The sequence below is a fragment of the Thermobia domestica genome, chromosome 11, assembly GCF_964235325.1.
Source record: "Thermobia domestica chromosome 11, izTheDome1.hap1.1, whole genome shotgun sequence".
Classification (NCBI taxonomy): domain Eukaryota; kingdom Metazoa; phylum Arthropoda; class Insecta; order Zygentoma; family Lepismatidae; genus Thermobia; species Thermobia domestica.
The window spans coordinates 38,829,629-38,836,359 of NC_137464.1; positions in this window are offsets into that span (position 1 = coordinate 38,829,629).

Genomic DNA, 6,731 nt, shown 5'->3' on the forward strand with positions numbered 1-6,731 from the left:
CTAAGGGGGCTATCCTTCAAAACTCACCAAAACCGGCAGGTGCCTTAAAAACACTAAATAATAAAAAAAACTACATTTAAATAATAACAAAATAAACACTTTTTTACTCTTTGTAATCAAAGACGTTTTGTAGTTAACAAATTTTATAATAAATTGGTAAAGGGGATAAATCTCAATCCATTATTAACTCTACCAAAATCATTACATGATGCTAGGCACCGGGGTTTCAGGCTTTATCCCCAGATCTAAGTTCTCGACATGCCATTCTGAATGATGACCATTTGTGACATAAGCAGTGTGAAAAATGTTAGCTGAAAATAACACAGAGAAATGTTTGTTCAACTTGCCATTTAAGTATCCTCAGTTCTCTTGGAAAGTCTGCCCAAACTTGATATCCACCATTTTTAGCTCTATCGTGTCACACTATAATTTAAGAGATGCAGTGAAATATTTGAATTTTGCCTCTCTTTTTCTTTCCTTCTCTTTCTTTTCCTTTCACCACTCGAGTACCGGATCATCGCCGGAACCGGCGGTCCTGAATGAGTATATTTATATAAATATTCGTTGCTTAAATAATGATGTGACTTGTTTATAACTTCAGTAACGTAGGGCTACACACCATACGTGGATCGAAAGGGGTGAGGGGTGAAGAGTCATTCGCCTATTCCCCCTCGTATTGGCATAGGCGCCAACGCTGCAAAAGCCCTGTGAGATAGAATACTGCTAATCTTTCACTGGAGTCCGTCCTGGATTCGAAGCAGTGCATATCTGCATTTTATCAACCATCCCAATAATAGTTTTAATATGTTTTCTCTTTTATCAATGTTTCTTTCCTTCACTACCTGGGTGGTATTATTAGTAATGATATGAAAGAAGGTGAAATAAAAACAAGGGTAGGAATGGCGATGGGACCTTGAATAAAGAGTTGAGAAAAAGACTCATAAAATGATTCGTGTGGAGTATTCTATTGTATGGATCAGAAGCATAGACATTACGCAAATATGTTGGAAAACGACTGGAAGCCTTCGAAATGTGAGTGTGGAGAAGAATGGAGAGAATTATTGGGTCGAACGGAAAACGAATGAGAGAGTGTTAGAAATGGTGGAGGAGAAAAGAACAATTTTGGGTATTATTAAGAAGAGGAAAAGAAACTATTTGGTACATCGGCTCAGAAGAAACTATATCATGAGGGATGTGCTAGAGGTATGATGGCAGGAAAGAGAAGAAGGGAGCGAAGGAGACTACAATAATTGGACGAAGACGAAGAGGTTAGCGAGAGAACCTGAAGCATGGAAGTGCGGCAAGTTACCCACCAATAATGACAGTATACGTATGGTGATAATGATGATGATTACTTTCCTTCAAGATAGAAAATTGTTTTATTTATTTTTAATTAAACACTAGTACACAAGAATAAGCAAATTAAAATGTAACGTGATGATGTGACCTGCACAAGAGTAACATGAAATAACAATTTATCTTTCCTCTGGTAGAGAGTGTTAGTTGATTAATTCCATGAGGAATACTCACCAGAAGTGTGAGGAAACCAACACAAACACCGAAAATGACCTAAAACCTTAAAAGGTTTTGAAGACGACTAAAAAAGCTAGACATTTTTGCAGCAATCCAGGGCCGCCCATAGGGGGGATGTATGGCGCAAGCTGCGCCATTGAGAAAAATTTTGGGGGGGATTTTACTCTACTTTCGAACTAGCAATTTTACTGTCGGAATAGAATTAAAACACGATTTTGAGAAGCTAATTTCCAAAAAAATTCCGGGGTGAACCCCCGTACCCCCTGCTTCGATACTCGATGAATCAAGTACCACGCAAGTAGCCGTATGAAAGGAAAGGTTGGTTCGTTTTAAGAGAGAAGGGCCGCCCACAGGAGAGATGAATGGAGCAAGTTGTGCCATCGAGAAAAAAATTGGGGGAATAAAAAAATTGGGGAAGAATTTTACTCTAATGTTGAATAAGTAATTTTGCTGTCGTCAGAATAACATTGGAACACGATGCGATTTTTTTTTTAATCTCGAGAATGAATCTCCCTCCCCCCTGCTTAGAAACTCTATGAATGAAGTACCGCGCAAGTTGCTATATGAAAGGATGGCGCCAAGTTCTGGTGAACAACAGTTACAAACACTCAAGGAATCACTTTCAAATTTAGATTTGAAACTTGCCTATGTTGTCTGTTGAAAATTATAAAGTAGTTTGACATAATTGTGAGCTAGTGGTAACCATACAGACAACAGCCAAGTTTCAAATCTAAATTTGAAGTGAGCCAGTGAGTGTTTGTAACTGTTGTCCACCAGAACTTGGCGCCTATTTTTGTGATTTCAATTCTTTTTAAGGCTACTCGTACTTGGCTCTTTTACAGGAATGTTTTTTGTTGGATATCACTTCTTTTTGTAGGCTAATTTCGAGGATAACATTTTCTTTTCGTATCAAACTCAATAACTTGTAACTTGCGTCTTACTTTTCATGTACAAGGGAATTATATCAATATTTTGTAAATAAAAAATAATACTACTAATTGTAAAAAAAAAAAAAAAAAAAGAATACCTGTGCCATACACAGTGTGTAGAAGTTTTTATACCCTTCAATATCCTTATAGAACATATTTAGTATTCAGTGTACACTACCAAGACTACTAATAAAAGTAATGTCATTTTTATAATTACTACTGCCCCTACTACTACTACAAGCATTTTATAATACTACTACAGAAAATAAAAACAACAACAAAAATAACATTACTAGTACTATAAAAACTACTGCTACACTGGGCAATTGTTTTTAAGGACTTGAGTTTTGAGGAGGGAAGATATTATGTTTTGGGGGGGAGTGCGCCATCAGCTTTGGGGGGGATGGGCACCCCTGCAGCAATCAACCATTGAAGAAACATTTATGGAAACGAAAATATTGCTGCATACTTTTAGCTTGTTTCTTATTTAACAACGTCTTGATTGGATCTTTAATATACGTACTGAATGATGTATTTGTCAATACAAAAGAAATCTAGATCATAACTGAAAATTCTTGTTTTCCGCATATTGCTATGAAAAAACTGTTGTATATACAGCTAAATCTGTAGACCTGGCAACAATCAGACTTGGATTTCCATCTGGTACACAGCTGTTTATTCTTAATAATCTAAAAACAATCTGTGATTAAGGAGCAAATATATGTGCCATATATTATTAAAAATGAGAACTCAATGTATGAAATCGTACAACGGATAAAGAATATCAACTCAAAAACTGTTTTCCATCAAGCATTCATGTTTTATTGTACCCATGAAACTATGAATTTCCTTGTGGAACCCCAAATCACCAATGAATTTCCTTTTTTAAATGCATCCTCTCAGAAATTTTGATGGAGTAGTCAAGTCTATACAGTATTTAGTGTAAGCGTAGATATAATCTGCCATATTTCAGTTTCAAGACATGATACTTTACAGAAACCCATGTAATTGATTTCGGGCCCACGTGAAAAAAATAGAAGTTTCTATGCATTTCACTCTGTTATCAGTCTCTTTGGTTTATGGCCTAAAAAAATGTTGTTAGATTTTTCCGACCGAGTGTTTCCGCCAGGAATCGAACCTGGGATCTCAATATTCGCACATTTTGTATGTTGATCTTTCCATGCAGGGTAGAAGCTAGCTTAACACACAACCTGAAACTAACGATCGTGGAAAAAGGGAAATGCACACAGCAGAGGGAGGAATTAGTTTCTTGCTTTCCTTTAGATGACTGTCCTGGTTCGGGGGGTGCGGTGGCTCAGTGGTAAGAGCGTTCACCTCTGGTGCTTGGGGTCCCGGGTTCGATCCCAGCCCCCGCCAAGTGAACTTTGTGGTGGACAAACACCCTGCTCGTGGGTTTTCTCGGGGTTGTCCCGTTTCCTCCCACTTTCTTCATTCCACCATTTCACTCATCTCTTATCATCACCGTCTCCTTTAGCCTAACCGGCATAACCGTGGGACGTAAAACTCAGAGAGACTGTCCTGGCTCTTCATTCGTTAATATTTTCGGAATAAATTAACATTAAGGCTAGTGCAAAAGTGTAGTTAAATGTTATAGCACTGTATATACTACACAAAAATAATGCCAATTTCTTTTGTTGTAGATTGTTCGTTTATATTGCATAGTATTGAGAACTATTTGAATGAGTCTTTGTGTTTTAGATTAGATTTAGATTTAAACAAGAAAAAGTACACATTTGTAATCGGTATCAAAGGCACAGTGGCTAAAGAGAAACGTATTTGCAAGAGTAGTTTCACGCAACCTCACCCCTAAAAATAAAACAAACATAAAAGCATATTAAATAGCTACCACTTTCCTTGAAATGTGAACAGCCATATCCTTGCTATAGTGGTTACTTTATTGAAGTTTATTATAGCGGTTAATTTGAAGTTTAGCCTCGACCAATGTTCTGCAATTTGAAATGAAAATGAAATGAAATCTTTGAGTTTTACGTCCCACGGTTATGCTGGTTATGCTAAAGGAAACGGTGATGATGAGTAATGAATGAAATGGTGGAATGAAGAAAGTGGGAGGAAACGGGAGAACCACGAGAAAAACCACGCACACGGTGTTTGTCCACCACAAAGTTCACTTGGCGGGGACTGGGATCGAACCCGGGACCCCAAGACGATTTGAAATGACACTCACTCGTTATTCATTAACGGATTTGTGAATATTTTTAAGTTTTGATACAGCATTAATCACTCTACATACAAATGTCAAGAAATACGTAGGAGTGTTCTTTATGTTAAATGTTCCTATCGTAGTGTGTTAATGTGCATTTCAAATAAGGTATTTTTCTTTAGCTGCGACTTTGCACTGAAATATGGACCGAGAAAAATGCGGGATACACCTATTGTTCTTGACACGAGAGATGAAAATGTGCGTGTAGGGGACAAAGCGGCTGAATTTACCTTCTGTGATGCCACAACCAAATCTTAACGGGTGTCTGAACCATATGCACGATCCTGTACACTGCAGATACTTTAACAGAACAGACGCTTATATAAGAAAAACTAAGAAGAATACTTTGTTACTATTTTTCTTTAATATAATTTTAAATTTTTTCTCTCTTTTATTCTTTTCGTAATATTTCTGCACATCTATTTTATTTATTCACTATATATAAACGAAGAGAGAGAGATTGAAAATTTATCTTGATAAGCTCTTATAATTTTTACACTTATACATAAAAACACTTAAACGTTGTACTAAGCAAATATCAACAGTAGAAAACAGTTTAAGGTACTCTGAAGTATTATAAAATTAACAAGGGTTGCAAGCCCAACATAAAGTTGTAGTTTTTCAAGTCGCATTACGTCAGATTAGTTACTTCTTATGAGCCTTTGACTGTCCGTACACTATAACATAAAATTGTGCTTAATAAAAGCTCTAATTACTTAAATTCACTATTTCTTTTTCATTTACCCCTCAACCACCATAAATACCATACCATTTATATGCAACTATCCAAGGACTTCGTTATATAAGCTATTTGCGTTATACATCTATTCGTTAAACATCTATTTGCGTTATACATCTATTCGTTAAACATCTATTTGCGTTATACATCTATTTGCGTTATATATCTATTCGTTAAACATCTATTTGCGTTATACATCTATTTGTTATACATCTATTTGCGTTATATATCTATTCGTTAAACATCTATTTGCGTTATACATCTATTCGTTAAACATCTATTTGCGTTATACATCTATTCGTTAAACATCTATTTGTGTTATATATCTATTCGTTATACATCTACTTGTGTTATAAATCTATTCGTTATACATCTACTTGTGTTATAAATCTATTCCTTATATATTTATTTGAGTGAGTGTTCATTATTAGGATTAGCGTGACACACAGATTAAGAGACTTTCCATTGGACAAATCCTGCAACATTAAATAATGTTTGAAGGAAGAAAGCGAAAAGAAACTTTCAGGTTCAAGTCCCGCAAATATAATGTGTAAGGATATGTTAATTAAGACGGCGATAATGATAATGTATGAAATGATGGAAATTGGAAGAAGACGAGAAAGTCCATTTAGTGCTAGCTGGGGTTGAACCAGGGATTCCGTGTTCCAAGGGTAAACAATCTCTCACAGAAGCATTGCATAACAATGAAAACTTCCTGTAAAGTTGGGTAAATTGTCATATGTGACAACCAATCTTAACTTAGATGTGACAACACGTCTCTCGCAATATTATATAAAAACAAACATCATATCTACTTGTGTACAACAGAGGTGTAGTGGGTCATTAATTTTGGGATGGCTTTCTAGTTTGTAACTATTCTATCAGGCCTTGTTTCCATTTTGTACTAATACACAATAACACACTGAGCAAGGTTATGTGATAATATGTAAAAAAAAAAAACATTATCACGTAACAGTTTCAACACAATAAATGTGCCTTCATCAGACTTCCACTCCTTCTGGCTGCTTGGGAGTTAGTCATCACTTATATAGTATCCGGAGATCAACTTTTAATTCACTTGATGGGGCGAAGCCTAATTAAAAGTTGATTAGGTTCGGGCCTGATATGATTTTTATTATTTCACTTTGACGCTAGAACTTAGAGAAGGGAATGGGTAAGGGAGATATACAAACATAAATAAAATTTAATAAGTCTTGAACCACCGTACCAATCTCGATAAAATTTTCAGCCTTGATGAAGTTCGAACCCGAGAAGATTTTCCTCATAT